At 31.1% G+C, this 26,284-nt stretch overlaps 1 long non-coding RNA gene across 1 annotated transcript; it reads right to left on the bottom strand.

The window, feature by feature from the left end:
- Positions 1–6,853: 6,853 nt before the first annotated feature.
- LOC134269127 (uncharacterized) lies at positions 6,854–18,343 on the bottom strand. The gene is made up of 6 exons (XR_009992504.1): positions 18,275–18,343; positions 17,780–17,995; positions 17,475–17,579; positions 16,999–17,061; positions 8,544–8,695; positions 6,854–7,669 (listed from the first exon to the last, which is right to left on the bottom strand). It is a non-coding gene; the product is annotated as an uncharacterized LOC134269127 (long non-coding RNA).
- Between the last annotated feature and the right edge of the window lie 7,941 nt (positions 18,344–26,284).

Raw genomic sequence — 26,284 nt, 5'->3', positions numbered from 1 at the left:
GTGAAGACTTTTATAAAGGTTTTTCCTATGTAAATAACAGACTACTCATTGTGGTCCAAATCTCCACCAAGAGGCCCGATTTTGAACAAATTAGCAAGAACCTTGACTATGTAAGACTTTACATGAGTTTTTATTTTTGGGGGGTCACCCGATTTTTTGAAAGTTGCCACCAACATCTCATTTAATCAATGTTATCTCTTCTTGTAAGAGGGAGCGTCTAATACTTCATTTGTACAAAATGGACTTCCTAGACTTGCGGATACCAAGTTTGCATGAATTTGGCTCAATAATGAGATAACTGATGATACATGTTTACATGTTAGTCCAAAATGAAAAAACTTACAAACGGAAAATTAGAAAGACGCCGGACAAAATATGATTAGAAAAGCTCACGTGAACTTTTAGATCTGATGAGCCAAAAAAAGTATATTGTGAACTGTAAACTAACTTATTTTGTAAGGGTTTAACTTAAAGTTAAATGTTTTCGCGGTGGAAAAAAGACCCAATAAGTTATGACCCAGACAAAACGAAAATCTTCATTATCACACTACCAATGCTCTCTCCAACCCGAATTAAAATCTAGAGTACATAATACTATTCCAATGCCTCAAAAATCTACCATCCCACAGAAATATTTTTTGATTTTAGTTTCACACTTCGTAGAGGAAATTTTGCATAAAAATACACACCTTTCTAGCGTATACGTCTGGACTGAATGAATGAAATGCAGGACAGCAATAACCAGAATAACCAGAAAAACTAAAAAAAAAAAAAACAAAAAAAAATATGAAGAAAACGATGTATACGAAGAACATTTAGGTGTTAATCAATGTTCTAGCTGTAATTTTTAGAGAGAGAGAGAGAGAGAGAGAGAGAGAGAGAGAGAGAGAGAGAGAGAGACTTACGCCATTTGAAAATATCCATGTTATCGGTAATCTTTTTTTAAATGGATGCTTCCTTGATAAAATGTTTCCTTATTTTAGTATAGGTGACAACAATGTACATGTATCATAAATTAAAGCAAAAAGCTTTTAAGTCACAGTTCATCTACTATGTATTACGGAATAAAAGAAAACAACAGGAAGCGTTCTATTTTTATATTTTGACACTTTTTTATTTTATACTGTATCTTGCTACTTCCCTATACCCTATCTCACTTATAATTATTTCTTCTTCCTTGTTCCTCCGCGTTTATCTACATCGTCTATTTCAAAATATTAATAAACTTTAAATCCACTACTTGATTTATTAAATAAGCATTTATTCGTACCGTTAAACATCTCATTCACATCTTCATACGTCAATATATGAATACGAGGTCTGAATGTGAGAAAATTGGAGTGAAGCATTCATAAACTGTTTCATTGTTGTTCATATGATATAAACATTGTCGAATTGGTCAATGTGTTCAAGATTACTGATCTTAATTGTTAAATACGAAAAATGTGATTGCTTTCATCTTGTTCATAAAAATTGCGTTTAAACAGTTAAAATGGTACATTATGGAGGACATCCAACTTTTCGTACAATCTATTAATATTTCTTAGTTCTATGATCGATACAATGACTTTGTCAGCAAACACAATTTTACATTAAGTCAAATGCTGACTGACGTTTTCCAACTATTTGTAAGGCCATTTCATCTATTCACGATTTGAATTGTCGATAAATATTTCCGTAATAATTCCTATAATATAATAATAATAATGAGTCATATTAATTTTGAATAGTATCAATTATACATATGCAAATGTCTAAACACTACATAGATTGGTATGTTTATTTAAACAACTATTCTAGAACTGTTGGAGTAACTGGCCTGTAAATTCTGAAGACAATTATGAACATCCATCTTTCTTGAGCTGATAATGTGCACCTTCCAATATTTACTCATCGCTATTCCAGTACCTGGCATTTTTTTAAACAAAAAAAAAAAAACGTTTTGGTTGTTAGTTCCGGCATTAATGTCGCATTGTTATAGAAAAAAAATCATTATGCGGGTTATGCTGTTTTCTGCGACATTAATTCCCTTTCTAACAAACAAAATAAAAAATTCATTATTCACATTAACATCTTTTGAGAAAACATTCAAAGCAAAATTTAATATCATAATGTAAAATATTGTATTATAGACGTATATGTTAGTCTATGCATAACTAATGGAACAGCCATTGTTCATGAAATATATACAGGTGGCTTGCTAAGTGTCGCTCATAGACTGACTAACGGCAAGGGTCTTCAAAAGAAATTGAGGACAAAATATTCAGTGCATGTAAATACACTGTATATGCATATGAAAGGTATTGGAGGCATATTTTGGGGCTTTTTGATAACCTTAATAAGAATTTTCGAATCATTTTCGAGGACACAGTGCCTCCGAAATACAACAGTGTCTTTGAAAAAATGTATTTTCTCTTTTGAACAACCATTTATCAGCTCCAAATTGTCTCTGTATGCCTTCAGAATATTATTGAAAAACAAATTGATGAAACAAAATTATCAGCAGTCTCGTTTTTAGTCATCAATACGTACGTTCTGTGGTCGATTCAATAATTTTGTCAGGAAATACAATTTATATTGAGTCTAATACTAACTGACGTATTTCATTCTAATTACTAAGTATAAGTACATTATTTATACACTGAATTGACGACGGATTTTCCATTACTGGTCCATTATTTTCCGATCATGACAAGGAGCACACGGCGGAGGCAAACGGTCGACAGGGAATGCTTACTCCGCCATATGGCACCTGATCCCATCTCTGATGTTTTGAAGGTCTGTGTTTGCTATGCCCCTGTTTTGTATTCTTTTATGGACTTTTGATTTTGAATACTGCCGGAGTGCTGGCCATGGGAGTTATTTCTCCATGCCCGAGAATTATATAAAATTTAGCCGTCTTTTGATAAACTTTCTGCATTTACACTATACGCATTGAAAGTATGTAAAATAACTGAAAAAGACTAAATAATTATAAAAATCACTGAATGTAAGCGTGCATGAAAAAGAAAATTATTGTTTATGTGCCGAACTTCAATTGTGCAGTTTCACCATGACGTCATAATCGATTTCCCTAAGCTCTGCATATACTGATATGCCTTTGGTACATCTATATTCCTTAACCTAGCTAATCTCTGTTTTGTTCTTTTATGAACTTTTAATCTTGAATACTGTTCGTTATCTTCATATTTTCCAATAGTATGATGATTTTCATACAAATTGTTAGTCCATTATTCATCCACTGAATTGACGACGATTTTTCCGTTATTTCCCGATCATGACAAGGGTGTGACCGGTTGACAGGGAATGTTCACTCCTCCATGGTACCTGATCCCATCTGGAATGTTTTGGAGGTATGTGTTTGCTCTGCTACCATTTTGTATTGTTTTATAAAATTTTGATCTTGAATACTGTTTGTTGCCATATGTTTCATTCAGGGGATATTTAATTGTTATGCATCATTGAGTGAAGTGCATTTAAGAAATGTTTCTAGAGTTCTAAATAAGAGAAATATATTGCCGAAAATGTTATAAACAGAGATAGTTTAGAAAGGTTAAATCCACCATCTATAGATTTTTATTGTTGGATGAGACAATAAATTTTGGTATACATGTAATTATACCAAAAAATACGGGGCGGGGGGCATTACGGCTTTCCATACTTTCTTGAATTCATGAAATCTATTTTTCTGTTCTGTACATACTGGCAAAGATTCTTAGAACCATAATAATATGCTCCATGTGTAATTCAACATCTAAGCTTTGTGAAATAAAAGACAAGGAACAGGTACGGTGATCCAACATCTTATAAGAGGATTAACCTTTCTTTCCTGTAAAATCAAATTTTGGAGTCAAATTTCGAGGTTTGAGGAAAAAAATATTGGTTTGTGGCGATTTGAATTCTTGGATGGAAACTGTTTAGTATTATGCATACGGATTTTTATTTTTCGTGGTAGTCATAAATTCATGTGTCTCTCCATACCTCGAAAACAACGAAAATGACCCCCCCCCCCCGCGAAAATAAGTGATTCACAGTATTTATTGTTATTTGTCTTGAAGAATTACTAATATAGTCAACTAATTTTTACATTATAAAAGTTAAAAAATAAAACTTAAAGTGATCTATTAAAATAAATGAATTATAAACGTAACCCTTTTAATAATGAAACAATTAACTCCAAGATAACATGGTTTGCATGTACAAGATACTCTATCATTTAACAAGGTATATTCTTCTTACAACTAAAATTGTACATTTCGTGATAACAAAATTTATGTATAAGTCATAAAGGCTTTTTGAGAGCATCTTGTTAACTTTGTACACTTGTAATTCTTTGTTTTTACATTCAAAATCTCTAAGCTTCTGTATAAAATGTCAAAATCTAAGTCGCCTTTTATATTTCAAATCTTACTCAACAACAAATTTAAAACTCCTGTTAAAATTTGAAACAAATCAATAAGGAAATGTGAGCAAAAATATGACAAACAGAATCGCATGTATTAACATATAAATTGTTTAAAACTAAATGTTAATTATTTGATATATGTACTTAATTTGAGTAGGGAATGCTCCTACTAACTAATCAAAGCATAGGTTTCAGGGTGGCCATGACAGTTCATCAGAGACGGGTGGCTTAATCCTCCTGGGCACGGGATCCGACCTCTGAAATCTCGCGTTTTGAAACCCTCTCCAAAATTTGTATTTATAGAATGATTTTGACATAAACCTCTGTGTTACAACGCACTTTGAAAAATTACGCACTTTGAAAAAAAAATTCAAATTTGGGACCAAGCTAACGCACTTTGTAAAAATTCATTTTTTTTTTCAAAGTGCGTTAATATCGACCATATTAACGCACTTTGAAAAAAAATGTAAAGATTGATCAATATTCCTACAAATAATGGGTATGATAAATAACAGATCCTGGTCGGATAACTTTTTTTATGATAAAGTCACATCAGGACCTGAGATTTTGACGTTTTAAATATTTAAGGTATGATAAAATAAAAGGGAAAATTAGAGGGTCTTGAAAATAAAAGAGTGACTATTGTTTAATTTAAGATCATTAAATCGTTTCTTTTTTTAATTCTCTTCTTTGATAAGTAGATGTAAAGGTGTAAAGGGGGCACTAACAGTGAACAGCTTTAAGCAACTTAGCATTTATCATAATAAAAAGAGGGCAATTTAATTGTTCAAAACAATGAACATTCTTTCTCTCTCATACGTTTTACTGTACTAAAAAATTTCTAGTTTTCATCTGTTTTAATTAAATCTTTTAATATTAAAAGCTTTCAACGTCATACCATTTTGGTAAATACATAATTATATGAATGTTTTGAGTATAGCATAGACATCGAGACTGGGCGAAGGGCCAGGGGAGGGGGTGGCTAATCCTCCCACATATTTTGGAAAGATATATACATCGTATAAGCATTGAAAATGCAGTTTACCCTTTTTAGGTTTATTGCTCCCCTCCCCCGTTTGTTACCGACACCTATGTATTGGAAAGATAAAAATTTGGACTGAGGGATCTTATATCCGTCTTCTCCTCTTTTCGACGGCATTAAATCAATTCATTTTTGAGGTTATGGTAAGGGTTAGTCTTTTGAAATATAAATAACAAATGAAATCTTTCCATTACCTAAAATATATATTTTTTTTCAAAGTGCGTTACGTGTCTTCATGGTAAAATATATTGATGTAGACGCTTAAGGCACTTTGAATTTTTTTTTCAAAGTGCGGTGAGTTGGTCCCAAATTTAACGCATTTCAAAAAAAATTTTCAAAATGCGTTGATTTTGTCCCAAATTTAACGCACTTCGAACAAATTTTTCAAAGTGCGTTGATTTTTTCAAAGTGCGTTGCCACACCTTTGTTCTTTATTTTCAACTGATCCCTTTTTAAAATAGAAGGCTATATATTCTCAAAGCTATTTTCTATGATAAAAGATCGAATTATATCTTTATATCTTATATTTTATTAGAAGCCTGAGAATTATGACTTAAATAAAATCTACATACGTTAAATGAAACCTATAATAAAATAGAGTATGATGCATTTAGGGAAATACAAATCAGATGAGAGGAGTAATTTCCTTCCTTATAAAAGTTAAGCATCTTGATACTTTAAACATTTTTGTTATGTTATACTTAAGTTGTGTTTTTGGTACATTTTATAGCACAATAGATTTGGATATTTAAGACCTATACATAAAGTCACCTGTAACCGTACATTATGTTGACAAACCTCTCAGTTCGTAACTTAAGCGACACTTTTTATCACTGTAATGAACAATTACAGGTAACTTTATGTACAGGTTTTAAATGTTGAAACAATACAAAAATGCAAAATATTTTCTGAACTTCATTAGTACATGTAATGAAAAAAGGCTAGTAAATTTTTTATTTAATTTACAATAATTATGCATTTATGTCAAACAATTGTATTTGAAATGTTCAACAGTAAATCATCTTTAAATTTGGAAATGACAAATCCATTGCAAAAAAGACACATATGTAATATCCTGATGCATAATAATTTTAGAACATCTTGAAGTTTATTAATAAAGAAACGCGTCATCCTCTTCACAACATTGTAAATGAATGCTAGGAGTGGTTAGATCCATTCCATGAATATTTAAACATATATCCAATAGCAATTTATTTTACTTTTCAAAGAGAAAGGCATATTTGCTGATGAAATGATCATCTCACTAGATGCACTGCAGGCGGAACTTTTTCATACATTTGCCTTCTTCTGAATCCCTCATGTTTCCATAAATTATTTCATTTACACTTTGCTTCTTTTCATTGTTGGTAGAATTAAACAGTTATAGATTTGTGGCCTATTTTTTCTCTCTTATTTGCTGTTACTCAATCTCAGTTTCATACAAGCGGATCTCCACTGTTGTTTACAAAGAAATCGTATAGTGTCTCTTAAATCCTGATTGTCCACAAAAATTTGCGATATCATTTGTACAAAATTGAACACTAACTTCAGATTTTGCATATCTATACGCTTTTGCTTGTGCCTACATGTACCTACTTTAGAGTATTTACCTCCCTTTGTAATAATTACTTTCTCCATCCGGTAAGGACATCTATACTCATATAGCTTTACATGGTAAGAAGTCAGAACTCAAGTGAGCTATGATTTAAATCTAAATTTTCCTGGCACTGTCCATTAAGTTGTAAATAAATAATACAGTAATTGTTTTCATCCTTCACTCTCTGTACAATCAAGTGTGATACGTAATCATAGCAAGTACATATAACCATCACCTTGGAAGTTAATCAAGTTAAGCAAATGTTTTGAGTAGGATAAAGTCCTCAATCTGTCCAGTTGGGCCTCAAACAGACCTTTCTCTCACAGAATGAATATTTTCCGACTTTCTAACAAGATTATATGACAGTTTTTTCAATCAAAAAATAGTTGTCTGTTTCATCACTGCGATGAGCTGAAGAAAATTGTTCCACATTTGATGGATTGTTAGTAGGATTTCTTTCAGCGGTAAAACTATATTCCTTAGATTCCCTTTGTAAAATAATGTCTGAATGATCATACATGTTATCCAATTCGCCAATATGATCTGCATTGTCATCTCGTAGATGATTATAAGGATCTCCTTCAGGGATTGATCCACCTATTTCTTCTTGTTCACTCTTTTTTGCCTGCCAAATACAGCACTGAAGCACAAAAATGTATGAAGCTTTTGATAACAAGTTTACGGAATGCAGTCATATGGGGTAATATAGTGCGATTTCTAATGTATCGGAAGAGGAAGTTTGAAAACAGATTAAATTCTCTTATATTTAATCTCTCCTTAGCAATGTCAATTTAGATAGAAAAATGAAATAATAATACAAAAAGAACTTATTACCTTAAAACACGTTAAATGATTTTAAAAAAACTGGGTAATACAACTACATCATCAAATCAATGCTTCAAATTATGACCATGTACTCTTATCCAAACAAACATAGTAACCAGGACAGCGAAAGTATCAAATAAATGAATAGCAAATAACTACACCGAGAAACTGAATTTTAAAGGCTCTTGATTATTTTTAATTACCTGTTTAACTTTCTAGTTCTTAATACAGTTATACTATTGAAGTGCAAGAAGTGCAAGAATTTCTGACTTCATTCTTTTTACAGATCCAAAATGAATAGCAGTTTTTGAGAAATTAAAATCATATTCTAATTTGATTTAATTCAAATAGGAAATAGCGCAGTATTATTTCCATAAATCCAGGTAAGTAAACTCAACCCCACTCAACTCAGGTTTTACCACAAGCCTGAACCTAAAATTAACAATACTTTGTTGTAAGGAAAATATAAGTTTCAAACATATGAAAATTGAATTATTTGGAAGGAGGGGAATTAGTACAATCGATGGATGCATTGTCCTAAGAGTGTTTTCTGCATTTTCGTTTAAACATAATATCATTTACACACACAAACATAGAGAGAGAGAGAGAGAGAGAGAGAGAGAGAGAGAGAGAGAGAGAGAGAGAGAGAGAGAGAGAGAGAGAGAGAGACATACTTTCTTTAAAAAAGCTTGATGTCCCTTAGCCTTTATTGCTAAGAAACAAGCCGCAGAAATTAAAATCCCAAGAGCCATTCCACCAAGTCCTGTTCCAACTAATACAGTTGTATTAGCACTGTACTTTAAAGTACTCTCTGGAGGTAACTTTCCTGTGCAAATATAAAAAAAATTACTCAAAACAAGTACAATGCATTAACGTCCATCATAGATTCTGCTTCTATTTTTTCCCATAGATTTACGCACAACAAAACCAATACGTTTAGGACGACAGGATGTTTTTTTGGCACATGCGCGTTGTACAGTGTTATACAACCAAGAAAACTAAAAAAAAAAAGATGATTTTAGATTAAAGTAATGCTATAATACTACACGTTTTGAGTATCTTAATTTGTATTAAACAGAAGACATAAAAACTTTTTTCTTTATGTGTTTTCATAATCTGCTTTGTCCATAACATTTAATATTTGCCGTAACTGCCTTATGTGCAGAACTTGCATTATCTGCTGGTACTTTGTCATTATATGCTGGTATTTTATCATTATATGATGGTATTTTGTCATTATATGATGGTAGTTTGTCATTATATGATGGTATTTTATCATTATATGATGGAATTTTGTCATTATATGATGGTATTTTGTCATAATATGATGGTATTTTATCATTATATGATGGTATTTTATCATTATATGATGGTACTTTGTCATTATATGATGGTATTTTATCATTATATGATGGTATTTTGTCATTATATGATGGTATTTTATCATTATACTACTTTTCTTTATACTACTTTTCATTATTGTTTTTGTCATCTCTCGTGAGAGATGACACATTAAGTTTGATTTCCGGATGTGAAATCACAGTGTACGCTGCCATTTATCCATCGTCAATCCTCGTCTGACTGCACTACGCTCCACACAAAAAGTGCGAGGCCGGAGGATTACCGCAGTTAGATGATGATGCGATTTTCTAAATATAAATCGAGATGTAAACAATGAGCGATATGCATTATTGTTGAGAAAAACAAACAACCTGAGCATCATATAAAGTCAGACACACAAAATCGTCTGGGTGGTGGTGGTTCTTCAAATATACATGCTGCATGCACTTTATGTTCTCATGTAAAGCGTAAATGATGGTGAGAACTCGATGGAATTTTCTAAATAGGTGAGCGCGTGTGTAAAGATCCTCTGCGGCCGACGCATGGATCCAAGATTTCACAGAAAAACAACGTTAAATTTAAAAAAAACATTCATATAAGTACTCGCATTTTCTGATATGGATTGATGGCGAAATTTCAATTTTTTGGTTCATTAGTCATTCTATAAACTTGCTGTAATTTCTTAAAAATAATACATTTAAGTCTGATTAAGCGATCGAAATTAAGAAAGCCGGAATCGAACCTTCAGAAATTAAAAAAAGCACATGTTACACTGTATATAATGGATATATTAATGTCGTTAAGACGGAAACGGAATCAGTCGAGTTTTGCCGAAAGATCTCGGTCATTCAAAGTTTACGGAGATGACCGAGCGACAGCTAGGGGTTTTGAAAAGATATCAATTTTTTTAAATTTTTGCATTAATTAAAGACAAATGTACAAAAATTACAAAACATAAATTCCAGATTTTTTTTCATCAAAAATTGTTTTAGAAGAGGTGTACAAATCCATATATAGACATAGCACTACTGGCTTTTAAAACCCCTGTCCGTATGAAAATCCACTGTCTTTCTCTGTATCCTACAGCATTTTCACAGTAATCTACGGTATATCTACAGTATGCTACGGTATGCTAGCTCTGTATATACAGTAAATCTCTGTATGCCACTGTATGTATCCCCAGCATGCCACAGTTACATACAGTAGGCCCCGATACGCCTACAGTATGCCACTGTATGGCTACTGTTTCCTACAGACAACTACGGTAAACCACAGTATATGCCACAGTACGCCCCTGTATATGTTCATTGAAGCAAAAAGAAGAAGTTTACACACTCCCAGAGCACTGTACGGTTACCTAAGATGTGGGATTGTCAATTTAGTACACAGAGTTACTTACCTAAGAAATTTTTGAACATTATTTTAAACACATGGTAGCATTTTTTTTTAAAGTGTTAAGAGACTAATTGTGATCTTTTATGACTCTGAAATAACTATGAAATATTAATAAATTGTTGCTTCAAAGAATATTTATCTATCAATTTTTAAAATTAATTATTTAATTATTCTTTGGTTTGATTTATTACTTAATTTATTTATTTTGCAAACACCTATTTAATCCATAAAATACTTGGAGTGACTTTGAACTTTAAAAAAAAACACGGCCGGGGTAAGGCTGAATTTTGGAAAATTGTAGTTTTTAAAATTGATATAGTTTCCTTGAAAAAATAAATAAAATTAATTAACGGCATGAAATTAATCATTTTAAAAACAAATCAATCTATTTCTTGAGAAATACAGAGCTGCATAGTAAACTCGGCACAAAATAAATAAGGTGAGGTGGAAAGTGAAAATTAAATAAAATTATTGACTTTGAAAATACAAAATTAATAAATGAAATAATTATTTATCTTATTTATTTATCAATTTATCTACAAACACATAGATAGACAAAATAAATAAAAATTAATTTATTTATTTTGTACCTGACAAGACAACAAAGTGATTAAATATACCCCCCACCCAATTGATTTTTTAGTCTTATTTTTATGTGAAAATCATTTCTCCTAAAATATGCTACAAAGTATTTTTTAAACATATGAAAACAAATTCCAATAATTTTACGTTCATTATGGATATCAAAATAATCGTCAGATTATGCACAATATTAATTAATCAATTGCAATTTCATATTTTTCTCTGTTTTGATTTTAAAAAAATCGATATTCAAAACCCTAACACGATTATGAAAGAACTTCAAAGCCATTGATTGTTTACAAGGGACATGGGGTACACAGTAATGACACCTATTGTCTTTTTCACTGACCACTATACCTTGTTTATTTTGTGACAGAGAGCGACCGTGTCCACTCTGCGGCTGTTTGAATAAACATTTTCTCTTTGTGAGAAAACCGTTTTTTGTCAAACAAAAACAAAATAAAAGTATCATAAAAGCTATTGGCGGATTAAGATTGTGCATTATGAGACGATTATTTTGATATCCAACACGGAAGTAAAATAATTAAAAGTTGTTTAAAAATGCTTCAAAAAGACTTTGAGAGACATTTTAGCGGAAACTTGTCTACATTAAATAAGGCAAATAAATCCAACTTTCGGGATTATAATTAATTAATTTGCTTTTATTGTCAATTTAAGAAATAAATAGATAAATATATTGTTCTTTTTACAATGATTGAATACGTGCTGTAAATTTGTTTTATCTATTTATTCACTAACCATTTAAAATCAATTATTGAATTGATTTTAAAAACTATTTATTTTAAATAAGCAGCATTATTCTTGTTGTGAAGGTGTGTGTGTGTGTAATTTTTTTCCCAACAGGTACAAAAAGCCATTCCAAGTATTTTATGGATTAAATAGGTGTTAGAGAAATAAATAAATGGTAAATAAATAAAATAAATAATTTATTCTAATTTTAAAATTGACTATACAAAATTGTTAGAAATTAATTAAATAAAACTGATTCGAAGCACATATTTTATCATTGTAAAAAGAACAATATATTTATCTATTTATTTTTTAAATTGACGATACAAGCAAATTAATTACTTATAATCCCGAAAGTTGGATTTACTTGCCTTATTTAATGTAAACAAGTTTCCGCTAAAATGTCTCTCAAAGTCTTTTTGAAGCATTTTTAAACTACTTTTAATTATTTTACTTCTGTGTTGGATATCAAAATAATCGTCTCATAATGCACAATCTTAATCCGTCAAAAGCTTTTCTGATACTTTTATTTTGTTTTGATTGAAAAAAAAAACCGGTTCTCTCACAAAGAGAAAATGTTATTTCAAACAACCTCAGATAGGACACAGTCGCTCTCTGTAACAAAATAAACAAGGTATAGTGGTCAGTGAAAAAGACAATAGGTGTCATTACTGTGTACCCCATGTCCCTTGTAAACAATCAATGGCTTTGAAGTTCTTTCATAATCGTGTTAGTGTTTTGAATACCGATTTTTTAAAAATCAAAACAAAGTAAAAATATGAAATTGCAATTGACAAATTATAATCGTGCATCATCTGAGGATTATTTTGATATCCATCATGGACGTAAAATAACTGTTATTCGCTTTTATATGCTAAAAAAAATACTTTGTAACATAGTTTAGGATAAAAATATTTATACAAAAAGCCCTAATAATTTTCTTTTTGAAGAATATAAATAATTAATTATTTAGTTGTATTGTCAATTTAAAAAATATAATTAAAAATTTGACATTTTTATGGTGATAATTTAATTCTTTATTTCATTTATTTACCAGTTATTTATTTGATTAACACCTATTTAATCCATAAATTACTTGGAATGGCTTTTTTTGTACCTTTTAGAAAAAAAAATTACACAAAAACACACACTTTCACAACAAAAGTAATGCTGCATTTCAGAAATCTTCAAAAAGTTTAAATTATAGAATTTTTAAAACCAATTTTGAGTGCGAAAAATATTTAACACTGTTATCATCTAGATTCAGAAAAACTTTTGTTAAGTTTAGAACCACAAATCACCACCTCCCAATTGAAACAGGTAGATGGAATGGTACTCAAAGAAATGAAAGAGTTTGTAGCTTATGTAGTAATAACCAGATAGGAGATGAGTATCATTATATTTTAGAATGTAGTGCTTTAAACCAATTAAGAAAAGTTTATTTGAACCAAAAATTCTGTTCTTATCCAAATATCATCAAGTTTTGTGAAATCATGTGCCAAAATGATGTTGATTCTTTGAAACAATTATGTACATTTATTTCTAAAATTAATAGTATTGTCTGTTCTCCTTAATTATCACCTTCTGCTTGACCCACTGTATTATATGTATATATGTTTTATATGTTTTGTACCTCATGTACCATTTACATGGTTTTGAGAGAATAAATTGAATTGAATTGAATTGAAGAAAATTTTAGATTCTAAAATAAATTCAATAATTGATTTTTAAATTGTTAGAAATTAAATAAATAAAACTGATTTTAAGCACATATTTAATCATTGTAAAAAGAACAATATATTTATCTATTAATTTTTTGAATTGACGATTAGAGCAAATTAATTAATTATAATCCCGAAAGTTGGATTTATTTGCCTTATTTAATGTAAACAAGTTTCCGCTAAAATGTCTCTCAAATTCTTTTTGAAGCATTTTTAAACTACTTTTAATTATTTTACTTCCGTGTTGGATATCAAAATAATCGTCTCATAATGCACAATCTTAATCCGCCAATAGCTTTTTTGATACTTGTATTTTGTTTTTGTTTGACAAAAAACGGTTTTCTCACAAAGAGAAAATGTTTATTCAAACAGCCGCAGAGTGGACAAGGTCGCCCTCTGTCACAAAATAAACAAGGTATAGTGGTCAGTGAAAAAGACAATAGGTGTCATTACTGTGTACCCCATGTCCCTTGTAAACAATCAATGGCTTTGAAGTTCTTTCATAATCGTGTTAGTGTTTTGAATACCGATTTTTTTTTAATCAAAACAAAGTAAAATATGAAATTGCAATTGACTAATTAATATTGTGTATAATCTGACGATTATTTTGATATCCATCATGAACGTAAAATTATTGGAATTTGTTTTCATTTGCTTAAAAAATACTTTGTAGCATATTTTAGGAGAAATGATTTTCACATAAAAATAAGACTAAAAAAAATCAATTGGGTGGGGGGTATATTTAATCACTTTGTTGTCTTGTCAGGTACAAAATAAATAAATTAATTTTTATTTATTTTGTCTATCTATGTGTTTGTAGATAAATTGATAAATAAATAAGATATATAATTAGTTCATATTTTAATTTTGTATTTTTAAAGTCATTTATTTTATTTAATTTTCACTTTCCTACTCACCTTATTTATTTTGTGCCGAGTTTACTATGCAGCTCTGTATTTGTCAAGAAATAGATTGATTTGTTTTTAAAATGATTAATTTCATTTAATTAATTTTATTTATTTTTTCAAGGAAACTATATCAATTTTAAAACCTACAATTTTCCAAAATTCAGCATTACCCCGGTCGGATTTTTTTTTAAATTCAAAGTCACTCCAAGTATTTTATGGATTAAATAGGTGTTTGCAAAATAACAAAATTAAGTAATAAATCAAACCAAAGAATAATTAAATAATTAATTTTAAAAATTGATAGATAAAATTCTTTGAAGAACAATTTATTAATATTTCATAGTTATTTCAGAGTTATAAAAGAACACAATTAGTCTCTTAACACTTTTAAAAAAATACTACCATGTGTTTAAAATAATGTTCAAAAATTTCTTAGGTAAGTAACTCTGTGTACTAAATTGACAATCCCACATCTTAGGTAACCGTACAGTGCTCTGGGAGTGTGTAAACTTCTTCTTTTTGCTTCAATGAACATATGCAGGGGCGTACTGTGGCATATACTGTGGTTTACCGTAGTTGTCTGTAGGAAACAGTAGCCATACAGTGGCATACTGTAGGCGTATCGGGGCCTCCTGTATGTAACTGTGGCATGCTGGGGATACATACAGTGGCATACAGAGATTTACAGTATATACAGAGCTAGCATACCGTAGCATACTGTAGATATACCGTAGATTACTGTGAAAATGCTGTATGATACAGAGAAAGACAGTGGATTTTCATACGGACAGGGGTTTTAAAAGCCAGTAGTGTAGATAATATTGCACGCAGGTCCTTCATTTGGCATGTTTAGTGGAACTCTTCAACTCCAGGAAAGAACCCAATAAAGTTCAAACTACGTTGCGTATGACCTTAATAAATATACAGTTTTTTCAATGGATGGCACTGTAGCTTACCGGTCTGTCAATATATTTTTTCGGAGAGCTGCGTACAGTTCTGCAGCTAAGAAAATGATTGCAAGTTCTTTTAATTATAAACATGATAAAAAAAACTTTAAAAGAATAGATTAGACATGCAAAAAAAAAAAAACACTAATACTTCTTTGTGTTCTTTAATGTTCCAATGTCCGTAGTTTCTTAAGGACATAAATATATACACTTATATACAGTGTAACATGTGCTGTTAATTTCTGAAGGTTCGATTCCGGCTTTCTTTTTAATAATTTTAATAATAAATCTTGGATCCAGGCGTCGGCCGCAGAGGATCTTTACACACGCGCTCACCTATTTAGAAATTTCCATCGAGTTCTCACCATCATTTACGTTTATAGCGAAGAAGACTTTACATGAGAACATACAGAGCATGCAGCATGTATATTTGAAGAACCACCACCACCCAGGCGATTTTGTGTGTCTGACTTTATATGATGCATGCACAGGTTGGTTGTTTTGTCTCAATAATAATGCATATCGCTCATTGTTTACATCTCGATTTATATTTAGAAAATCGCATCATCATCTAACTGCGGTAATCCTCCGGCCTCGTACTTTTTGTGTGGAGCGTAGTGTAGTCAGACGAGGATTGACGATGGATAAATGGCAGCTTACACTGTGATTTCACATCCGGAAATCAAACTTAATGTGTCATCTCTCACGAGAGATGACAAAAACAATAATGAAAAGTAGTATAAGGAAAAGTAGTATAATGATAAAATACCATCATATAATGACAGAGTACCATCACATAATGATAAAATACCATCATATAATGACAAAATACCATCATATAATGATAAAATACCATCATATAATGACAAAATACCATCATATAATGATAAAATACCATCATATAATGACAAAATACCATCATATAATGATAAAATACCATCATATAATGATAAAATACCATCATATAATGACAAAATACCATCAAATAATGACAAAATACCATCATATAATGATAAAATACCATCATATAATGATAAAATACCATCATATAATGATAAAATACCGTCATATAATGACAAAATACCATCATATAATGATAAAATACCAAATACCATCATATAATGACAAAGTACCAGCATATAATGCAAGTTCTGCACATAAGGTAGTTACGGCGTTCCATAGAATTTATATATTTGGAGATTTTTAATATTATCTAACAAAGTAATGTCTGGGTAATCTTTCTTTAAACTTTTACAAAATATCAATGTTCTTAATCAGAATGAAATTCTTTTCATTTATATCCAACATGTCTACTTTTCAACCTCCCTGGGTACATAACAACATCGGCAGAATAACTTTAAGTGCGTGACTTCCTTACCAATATTTTTCAATGGATTTAAAAAATATGATGATTTGATAAAACAATCGGAAGTAAGGTATACATCTATAGCTACATTCTACTATATCGTAACTGAAATATTTCACATGTTTCCAATTTGTTACCAATAATGGTCTCTGTGACATCTGCTGGTGATGTCCTTGATGAGTCTGAAAGAAAAAAATTGCACACAACTCAATTAAAACTTTAATGAACATAAATTCTTAAATTTAGAGAAGGTAGTACATGTAGCTTACTTATGTTTTAGCTTATTAAGAAAAAGCAAATCCCTTATTAAAAAAGACTTAAAAGGATAATTATTACTTGCTTTCTTCAGTTTTTTTGTGAAATGCAATAAGAAAATATGATTGGTGCAAATTGTATTGTACTCAATCAAAAATATAATGTTCATTAATCTATTCATTTATTTTAAAGACTTTTATAAAAAAAAATACTGAAAAAATGAATTCGTAATAAGGTCTATGATTTCGTTCATTTTAGATTAGGGAATACCACGAATAATCATTTTAGATTTTCACGATACATAATGTGTTTAAAAAATAGAAACGCTACATAAAACTACCTGGAGCTTCACACACACCAAATCCAAGTTTGCCTGTTAACCTACAAACTTTCTGACCGCCACATTCCTCTGCTGATGTGCAAATATCAACAAAAGTACCAAATACTGCAAAAGTTAAACTTATTGATTGAAACATATATGATTGGCTGTTATACCATTTAAACAAATATGCATTTGAAAATGTAATATGTTTTAGGCATCTTTAGTCCCTTTATATATATCCTCTTGATCTCCCCTCTTTGTCCAAATATCTGTGTACATATATATATATGTAGTAAAATTATAATCGATGTCTATAAACATACCTGAATGCTTGTTATTTCTACATGTTGTTTCCATTTTGATTCTCTTCATATCAACTTCAATCACCTGTTTGCAATTTGGCTTTGTTTGAAATAAAATACTATTGTTTTTGTTTATTTCGAGTTTAAAAAGTACTTTGGAAAGCTGGAACGTCGGCCATTCAGTAAGTGGCACCGTGGATATGGAGCATGAATGATTACACATACGATCTGCTTTCTCTAATTATAAGTAGAACAAAATATACTAGTATACATGTTTTATTGGTCTCAGTAAAGATAGCATACTATAGTCTGCATGCGCAAAATAAGACAAAGAAAAATAAAGATATTTATGCATTTAATTTTATCTAAACCGCAAAAAATGTTAAAATACTTGAAAGAAGACTCTGAAATATATCATCTTTTTTTATTTTCACTTCTTAAAAAGTAACTATGAAATATAAGAATGTTAAAGCTTGACTTAAACGACTTTAAATAAACAAATTTTCATAGACGCACCAGGAATCCAATCGGTTTCTATCTCTTTTAGCTTAAAGCCGCAAATAACTGGACTTTTCCAGAAGCGATATATATCGTCAAAACAGGTTTCCCTTGAAAACATACAGGTACACTGATAAAACATAGATATAAAGCAAAGAAACTACGAAGAATGTTTATGTCGTGTTGTATGTAAGCAAATATAGGCGTACAAAAACCTCACTTGTTTTTAGCCGGGCTTATTGCTTAAAGAGCAATTGCCGGCTTCAATCGCAACTTTCTCGGGCATTTCCGGCTAGCGGAAAAACGACCTCGAATGTACTAGGAAGACGCCATTACAACCCTTTTCACGATCTTTGAAATAAATGCATGGAGACCTTTCATCTGTGGAATATGGAGTTCAACTTTATTCAATGTAATGATATTACCTAAAATATACCATAGAAGGAACTTCTATCTCCGTTTACACTATATTTGAATAAACAGGAAGATGTATAAATTTTTAACATCCGGTGATGTTAATACATTCGAGGTTGTTTTTCCGACCTCTGACGGAAAGACCCGAGATGATGCGATTGTTGTCGGCGTAAAGACGAATACTGACCCCCATCGAATAATGACCGGGGGTCATTTTGCAACGACAAAAAATGACCCTCCACCCGTAGAAAAAAATCTTTTTTTTGTAGAAAAAGAGTCCTAGGGGTCATTATTTTATATGTTCGTCCTATAAAAAATTGACCCCCTTTGAAAGATGACCCCCTTTAAAGTGATACAAAATTTATAACAGGTGAAAGGGAAAAATATACTGTATATTATAATTGTTCTTCCTTGGAGTAATTCATGCATTTGTTCGAATAGATTTGATCTTCTTACATGTAGCACGTAGGGGTAATAAACACTTTTGGCTTTTAAAACCAATTCATTTTAAAAATACAAAGTCACTCCAAGTATTTCATGGATTAAACAGGTGTTAGCAAAAAATAATGGAAAAAAATGATAAATTATTGAATTACTTTTAAAAATAATTAAATAATTTATGAAAAAATAGATAGATAAATACTTTCTAAAGCAATGATTTATTAATTTTTCAGAGTTATATTTCAGAGTTATGACAGAACTCAATAAGCCTGTTCACAAATGAAAAAAAAAATACTACCATGTGTTTCAAATCTTGTTAAAAATTTCACAGGTATATAACTCTGTGTACTAAATTGATAATCCCACATCTTAGGTAACCATACAGTGCTCTGGGAGTGTGTATACTTCTTTTTGCTTCGTCGCCCGCGTGGCGCAGTGGTTAGAACGTCTGCTCTAGAGTCAAGAAGTAAGAAGTCAATTCTTATGTCGCGGGTTCGAATCCCACTGCGGGAAGTGGAGACCGGTCCTTCGGAGACAGTATAAACTGAGGTCCCGTGTCGCAGTAGGTGCTGGCACGAAAAAAGATCCCTCTCTATGGCCCTAAGTGCTGAGTAAAGGATAAAATTTGCAGCTCTCCACCGGCAAATGGTGGCGTCTCCATATGAAGTGAAAAATTCTCGAGCGAGACGTTAAACAATATACAATCAATCAATCTTTTTGCTTCAATGAACATATATAGGGGCATACTGGGGCATATACTGGGGTTAACCGTAGGTGTCTGTAGGAAACAGTAGCTATACAGTGACATACTGTAGGCGTATCGGGGCCTACTTTATGTAACTGTGGCATGCTGGAGATACATACAGTGGCATGCAGAGATTTACTTTATATACAGAGCTACCGTACCATACTGTAAATATACCGTTGATTACTGTGAACAATCTGTAGGATACAGAGAAAGACAGGGAATTTTCATACAGACAGGGGTTTTAATAGCCAGTTGTGAAAGTTTCTCATTTTCTCAGCCGAAATATTGACAAATTAGTTTTAGCAATTAACAATCAATCAATTAATCTTCATTTCTCTGATAAAGGAGCAAACCTAGAAAATCAAAGATGGCACATTTAAATGGATCAAACGCACGCTGGAGATGAAATTTATGAATATAATTTTTTTTTTCTTTACTGACTCCATTGAAACGTTGTTTCAGAAAAAAATTATTTGTTTGGAAAAAGTAGAAATTTGTAGCAGACGAATTAATATCGGTGCGTACAAAGAAGTAATTTGTTCGAATTAATCCTAGACGTCAGACAATGAAAGAGGGTGAAATTTTATCCCCCCTCCCCCAAAAAAGAACATTACATTAAATCAAATAAATAAATGAAAAGCAAAAATATCAATAAAACTCTATACCTTTCAATAATACTAAAAGAGGCTTTAGGTAAAATATTGAAATGAGTTTAAGCCTTCACACAAGTACATCATATCATAATGTATTGATTAAAGCATACTTTAAATGTTGATGGGGGTAAACTTGAAAGTATTGTGGCAAAGTAGCAGTTGAAAATTAGTAGAATAGTATATTATTTTAAGCTTATTTTTAGTCCCTCGCTATAGAAAAATAAAGCTAAGGTAGTTTTTTTTGTTGCTTTTGTTGACAATTGACTTCCTCATAAATAAGTAAGGGGGTGGGGTGGGTATAATATTAGTTATCCAGGTTCAATCAAGGGTGTATGGGGATTTATTCCATACACCCTGAGGCCGAAGGCTGAAGGGTGTATGGAATACAAACAGGAGTAAATCCCCGTACACCCTTGATTGAACCTGGATAACGAATTTATTTCCTTTGTACCAATAAAAAAAGCTTTGTAAACATCAGAGTGTGTCTCAATCTATCGATTAGATAACTACGTACTGAGAATGTATGCATTGTGACGTCACGTTTTATTTACACCCGGCTCAAGTCGGGTGCACGGATATTTACACCCGACTTTGTAACCAATCAAAGGTCGTGTTACAAGCTAGATAGGAAATAACACCTAAAATATGCTCTGTAAAGCTATGGGCTAGTGTAAAATATACATTCTAATGCAAAAAGTATACATGTAGACACAACCTTTAGATTTAGCACACAGTATTCATTACTTTTCTTAATTCTTGTTTTACTCCACCCTTTTACTCAGATCAGTTCTGAGAATATTTTTCAAAGAATTTAATATGAAAATCAGAACAAACATTTTCATTTTTATAACGTCTTCTTTATACTGTATCATGATATGAAAAGTTGATTGAAGACCATTTCTTTTTATGTCCCCGTAATCGAAGATTCGGGTGTATATAGTTTTATCGTGTACATCTGTATGTCTGTCTGTCTATCTGGCGGTCTGTTTGTCCGCAAAAACTTTAACCTTGACCATAACTTTTCATTTATTGGATCTTTGACTTTCTTATTTAATATGTATTTAATATGTGTATTCCTTGTGACAAAACCATACTTTGGGTACCACCCGATTAGACCTTTTGACCTTGGAGATTTCCGTTCTTATGAAAAAAAAAATGTTTAACCTTGGCCTTAACTTTTGAACGATTAGGGCTAGGGTTTTCATACTTCACATATGTAATAATTGTTACATTAAACCTTTCTTAAGAAACTTTGACCCTTTGACCTTTGAGTTTGACCTACCTTTGAAAAAGTTATCCTTCGCCATTACTTTTGAACAAGGGGTGCTAGGGATTTCCTATTTTGCAATTGTATTTCTTGTGAGAAGACCCTACTTTGGGTACCAATATATTTAAATTGCATTTTAGAAAAGCTTAATCTTCGTTATGTTGCCATACAGGGGAACAGCTGTTTCACAAACACATCTTTTTAATTCATATATATAAGAGGAGTTGCGGAGAGATGGATACCCCAAAGCGTAACAGACGGACGGACGGACATCCCGATCACTATATACCCTGCCGTTTTTCAAGCGGAGGATATAATAATAATATATGATACTGCTGATTTTTTCTGTCAGTTCGATGATTTCCACCATCGAAAAGCAATGTTTACATAACCCTTTAGGCTCAATAAATCTTTTACTCCTTTAGATTCTGAATCATCGCATTAACCTTAAAATATAGCTATGATTGTATAATGTTATGAGATCAACATAACATCAATTTATACCCATTTAGCTCAGGTGAGCATTTTGGCCAATATGCTTCTTTATCTATTTTTTCTTATGCCACCCTAAAAATTTCAGCTTTAATCCACAGGGAGTCATTTTCCTACGGGGGTCATTTTTCTTCACGTAGGTTCTGCAAATTTTTAGGGTGGTGACACTTTTTCTAAGGGTAAAAGGATCATTTTTCGACGTTAAATAATGACCGGGGGTCATTTTTCGCCGTAGAATATTGTCCGGGGTCATTTTTTTGCTGTCGAAAAATGACCCCCGGTCATTATTCGATGGGGGTCATTATTCGTCTTTACACCGGCTTACAATGTATGTCATCCTGTTCAAGGCAGAAAGTCAACCCCATAGTCGCCATTTTAAAGTTACGTGCAAAAATATAGTTCTTACTCTCAACCACTTTTGAGATAATACAAACGCTAAATAAAGTAACAAAAATAAAACGAAGATTTATCTATATAAATAAACATTAGTAGTAATGACTTTTAAAATTTCAGTCCTAAGTTAAAGAACATAGTTCATTAGCGTTAGGATTTTTGATAATCAGTGTTATCGTAGTTCTCTACACATACGAAGTAAAGCAGGAGAGGGAACCAGATTGGCCTGTTTGTTTACATTCAGCTGCGGTACCAGATTAATTCTGATTCTGACAAAATCGGACGCTGGTATTAGGATTGAAAAACTCTCTGTCAGTTTCTTATCATTTATATTGATAGTTTTAAAATAATTTTTTCATCAGAATATAAACGCAATTCAAGTACATGTACGAAATTCATTCTACTCTGTAAATGAGTCCGGCTTTCTATACTTCTGAGTACTTTGATTGAAGTGGACTATTGGTGTTTAATCGACATTGTTTTTGGAAAATGACTGATGTCACATCGACAAAGATATATAGTGGGGTGTTAACAGGTTGATAAATCCTTTGAATTTTGAAGGGTATTTCTCCTTTCAAAAATCATGAAGGAAAAAATTTGCCTGATCTGCTTATTGAGGTATTGAAAGAATCCGTGCAAATAAAGATACTTGTGCATTGCTTGGTCCTGTAAACGTTATACCAAGTCCTTATCTTACAAAAATATTAACTGCTAAAAAGAGTCACAATAAGTACCGTGCTACAGTTTATTTTAGAAGCGGTGTAACTAAAATGTTGATCCTCAAAATCCCGAATGAACTTTGAGACACCAATTTCAAAAACTCTAAACTTACTACTTTCTACACTTTATAAAGCAATTCTTCACGATTAATTAAACTCTACATTTATTGATACCATACAACGGGTATTTTTTATGAGCTATTTTTTTTTACTTTTTAACGAGTTTTATAAATGCATCAAATCAAATTTAAACACCTAAAATTTCACAGAAGATAAAAAAAGTCTTGTGTGAATTCTCAACATTGTATCATAATGTATGAGAGTCATGCCAGTCAACCTTGTACCTAGAGGCCTGTTGGTTTTTTATCACTTTAATGTCGATAAATAATTGGGAAAAAACAAGTGCATGTAAATCTTCATTAACTTGCATACGTTAAACAAACAGTGTCAATTATATGGTTACTCTAGACTATTACACATCTTAGTATTTTTACGAGACGCATAATTTCTGATAATCATTTTATTTTTACAGGTCTTCCAGTTATGCTTTTTTTTTTTACTTTGTTATGTTTTATGTGCTTCGAATTATAATCTTCAAATTTTTAATACATTGTAAATCTGTCAATTAAATTATTATGAAATGAGTTGTACCTCTTTGTTTCCTGTAAAATCAATACGAGCAAGTGGTGCGCAACTAAAATGACACCTAGCAATGTGTATTAAAAAACAGGAATATTAAAGAAAGGACAAAAGCTAAATAAAGGTAAAGTGCAAATATATAATAATTTAATGAATGGTTTTAATGGAAACAGAATATTTTTTTTATTTCAGGTTGTCTAGACACGTTTTTGTATGTAAACGCATTCAAAGTGCTAACAATAATTAATATTAAATTGTACATGTACCTCCGATGATTTTGAGCGGACATGCTCAATTCGTAAAAAATTAAATAATACAGATAAATTAATATCACCCTATCTGAACCAAAATGACTAGGGATATTTCCGACGACATGTTCAGTGCATAAGGCTTCCGGTTGTTGAAACCGGGCAACAGGGGGTGCTTACTCTTTCTGGGCACCTGATTCCCCCTCATGAATTAGGGACCTTTGCATAATGTCTACTACTGATTAAAACTTGATAAGGATAATAAAAAAAAAATCATTGATTTAACGTAAAGATACGTTTTCATCTAATATTTATATAAATTTTGAACAATGCGGCAAGAAACCTCTTAGTATCGTTCCATTCTATAAAATTACAGAGGAAAATGATAAATGACCAAAGAACAATATTCCATTGATAACTGGAAGCCTAACCTAAACAGATAAAGAGATCAATATCTTAATTGCATGAATATAGCTCTAAAAATTGTTTTCATACTTTAAACTTATTAATTATTACTGTTTGTAATTAACAGTATCAAGTTTATATTATTTTGGCGCTTCCTTGGTACATTTTTGGCGCCAACTTTTGACGTTGTCTTTTAACTATGACGTGATAACATGGATGTTACCATTATTAATCTGAGTATGCAAAATTCTAGTTAAGAGGTAAGAGTCGAAATTTTCATGGATTAAATTGCGATCGTTTACATTAATTTTTTAATTAAATTTACAAAATCAAAATTTACAAAAATTATTAAGCAAAAATATTACATTCAAATTAATTATCCTATTCATAACTCTGCCTACAAAAAATAACTTGCCTTGTCAAGCAAATCGAATAATGGAAAACTCCCAGACAAACAACAGTACTTCTCATAGTTAACATTATGTCAAAATATTGTGTCTGATATCTAACTCTAGAAATGTCATAATATTTTATGGTTTTTTGTATTGATTTAAGTGGTCCTTGTTCTATTATACAAATATAGCTAAAAATACCACAACAGGAATTTCACTTTTCCTGAAAACTATATTGAAAAGAACAGCTGTAATTATTAATTTTTGAATATTGATAAATTACAGCTTTTTAATTGTATGAAAATAATTAAATATGGCTCGTTTTTAAGTCACTGTCATTTAGAATTCAAATATATTTTATTCATATCAATTCTTATCTCTCCAACATACATGCACATTTATAAAACATATTAATTGAACAGAAGGTAAGAGTTCCAATCTAATTCGAATGAATGACATGTCGAAGAGTGTGTCCTGGTTTTTAAGTCATTTTTATAAATTTCTTACTACAATATAAGAACTAGTGCTAATTGTAACGGGGACCGTTACAGATGTTCCCCAAACGCTCCCCAACTCCCTTTTGGTGCCATATTCCCTGTAATCTCTATTAAATAAGAAATACTTAATGGCATTAAATTTTAAACTTATCAAGGTCTTCCCAGAAGAATACAAAATATATTTAGATTTAAGCATTGTACGCTTGTTCATGTGCGTAACGGCCATATTATCTTGTCTACACTATATATATATTTTAATATACTTGATATCAAAGATGTTATCCAAAAGTATTAAAAAATACACTCATTCGAGTGTATTTTTAATTTTACTCATTTCACATGCACGCACGTGCAAGCAAGTGCATGATGAATACACCTTCTTTTAGGAGTCCCTTATATTTATCTATGTTCTAAATCCCATCCTGTTTGGTTAAAAAACAAGGGAGTTATAGCCATTTGAAGTTTCAGCCAATCAGATTGCAGCACACATGCATGCGCGTGATTTCATGTTTTTTTTTTTATCTTAATCGTATTGAAGGATATCTTAATGAATGACTATATAATATTTAAAATTCCAAACATTTCGTCAAAAAACAAAATAAATATAGCCATTTAAAGTTTAAGCCAATCAAATTGCAGCACACGTGCATGCGCGTGATTTCATGATTTTCTTTCTATATCGTATTGTAGGATATCCTACTGCATGACTATGTTTTAAAT

Source organism: Saccostrea cucullata, unplaced genomic scaffold (assembly GCF_032062105.1).
Source record: "Saccostrea cucullata isolate Sc308-1 unplaced genomic scaffold, CSIRO_AGI_Scuc_v1 ctg9171, whole genome shotgun sequence".
NCBI classification, from domain to species: domain Eukaryota; kingdom Metazoa; phylum Mollusca; class Bivalvia; order Ostreida; family Ostreidae; genus Saccostrea; species Saccostrea cuccullata.
Note: the sequence above shows the minus strand (reverse complement) of the source record. Positions and strands in the feature narration are given on the sequence as shown.